Consider the following 2,767-nt stretch of genomic DNA (forward strand, 5'->3'; position numbering starts at 1 on the left):
AAAAAGTTTAATTGATTTAATATGCGGGAACGACTGAACGGATTTGCATGAAAATTTGAACACAGATAGCTTATGATCTATATAGATTGCAAAATAAGGTACTTTTATTAAGAGTTGCCACCTGTTAAAAAAGTTTAATTAAATTAATACGGGGAAACGACTGAATGGATTTGCATGAAATTTTGCAAGCAGATAGCTTATGACCTACAGTAGAAAATAGACCACAGATAGCTTATGACCTAGGTTGGAAAGTAGGCTGCTTTTTTTAAGAGTTACCANGTGTAATTTTGTACGCGGATAGCTTATGGGTCAGTGTGGTTAATAGGCTATTTTTTTAAGAGTTTCCACCTGTTAAAAAGTTTAATTGATTTAATATGCGGGAACGACTGAACGGATTTGCATGAAAATTTGAACATAGATAGCTTATGATCTATATAGATTGCAAAATAAGGTACTTTTATTAAGAGTTGCCACCTGTTAAAAAAGTTTAATTAAATTAATACGGGGAAACGACTGAATGGATTTGCATGAAATTTTGCAAGCAGATAGCTTATGACCTACAGTAGAAAATAGACCACAGATAGCTTATGACCTAGGTTGGAAAGTAGGCTGCTTTTTTTAAGAGTTACCACCCGTTAGAAATGTTTAATTTAATTAATACGAGGAAATGAGTGAACTGATTTGCATGGAAGTTTTCACACAGATAGCTTATGAGTAGGTTGAAAAATAGGCTACTTTTCTAAGAGTTACCGCCTGCAAAAATAGTTTAATTAAATTAATACGCGGAAAAGTCTGAACGGATTTGCATAAAATTTTGCAAGCAAATAGCTTATGACCTACACTGGAATATAGGCTAATTTTTTGGAAGAGTTGCCACCTGTTAAAAAGTTTTAATTAAATTAATACGCGGAAACGACAGAACAGATTTGCATGAAATTTCGCACAGAGATAGCTTATGACCTATGTTGGAAAATAGGCTACTATTTTAAGAGTTGGCACCTGTTAGAAAAGTTTAATTAAATTAATACTTGGAAATTACTGATCTGATTTGCATGAAAGTTTGCACACAGATAGCTTATGACCTAGGTTGGAAAATAATCTACTTTTGTAAGAATTGCCCCCTTTTTGAAATGAAATTTTGCTCACAGATGGTTTATGACCTGGATTGAAAATAGGCTACTTCCTTAACCGGTTTCCCGATCAGAACGAAATTTGGTACACTTACTACGGAATTTGGAAGGATGGTCTTAGACTGAAAGTAAGTCCGAGAACTGGAACTTGGTATAGTGATATGTATGTGAAATCAATGTTGGCATTAATCGATTGATGTTTTAACCAATTAAGTAATTCGATTAAATTCAATCTGATTACAGATAATCATGATTAATTTTAATCTGACTAAACAGGTAATCGTAACCGCGATTAAAAAATTAATTTTTAATCATTAACTCTTAATTTGATCAAGTAGGTTTGGTGATTAATTAAGTTATGTAGTACTTTGACACTAAGTTTGTGTATTTTTGTATGCCTGTATACTAGTTCTTTTACATGTTTGAAACATTAATACAGCCATATGCATACATAATACTTCGAACCACCATCAACAGCATAAAAAAGCCGCCTTTAGACAGATGATCAATAGAATTGAGCAAATACCACTAACAAAAGAAGGATACAAAAACGAACTGAACGCAATATATGCCATAGCAGCTATTAACGGATACAAGAGAGATCTGGTAGAGGAAATCCGAAGGGAGCGCAAAAACAGAAAGCCAAACAAAGAAGAAAACAATGACACAAATTGGGCGGTATTACCCTTCACAGGAAACACAACCTTTGCACATCATTCAGAACAAATAACAACGTAGGACGGATACTACGGAACACCACAAATCAAGAAGACCCATTAGATAAACAAGGAGTGTATAAACTAACTTGCAAATGCCAGCATAGTTATATAGGTCAAACAGGACGGAAAATAAAAAAAAANTTTTAAGAATTGCCACCTGTTTGAAATGAAATTTTGCTCACAGATGGTTTATGACCTGGATTGAAAATANGCACCTGTTAGAAAAGTTTAATTAAATTAATACTTGGAAATTACTGATCTGATTTGCATGAAAGTTTGCACACAGATAGCTTATGACCTAGGTTGGAAAATAATCTACTTTTGTAAGAATTGCCCCCTTTTTGAAATGAAATTTTGCTCACAGATGGTTTATGACCTGGATTGAAAATAGGCTACTTCCTTAACCGGTTTCCCGATCAGAACGAAATTTGGTACACTTACTACGGAATTTGGAAGGATGGTCTTAGACTGAAAGTAAGTCCGAGAACTGGAACTTGGTATAGTGATATGTATGTGAAATCAATGTTGGCATTAATCGATTCATGTTTTAACCAATTAAGTAATTCGATTAAATTCAATCTGATTACAGATAATCATGATTAATTTTAATCTGACTAAACAGGTAATCGTAACCGCGATTAAAAAATTAATTTTTAATCATTAACTCTTAATTTGATCAAGTAGGTTTGGTGATTAATTAAGTTATGTAGTACTTTGACACTAAGTTTGTGTATTTTTGTATGCCTGTATACTAGTTCTTTTACATGTTTGAAACATTAATACAGCCATATGCATACATAATACTTCGAACCACCATCAACAGCATAAAAAAGCCGCCTTTAGACAGATGATCAATAGAATTGAGCAAATACCACTAACAAAAGAAGGATACAAAAACGAACTGAACGCAATATATGC

Source organism: Rhagoletis zephyria, unplaced genomic scaffold (genome assembly GCF_001687245.7).
Source record: "Rhagoletis zephyria isolate East Lansing unplaced genomic scaffold, Rhagoletis_zephyria_1.1 Rzeph_scaffold_12845, whole genome shotgun sequence".
NCBI classification, from domain to species: domain Eukaryota; kingdom Metazoa; phylum Arthropoda; class Insecta; order Diptera; family Tephritidae; genus Rhagoletis; species Rhagoletis zephyria.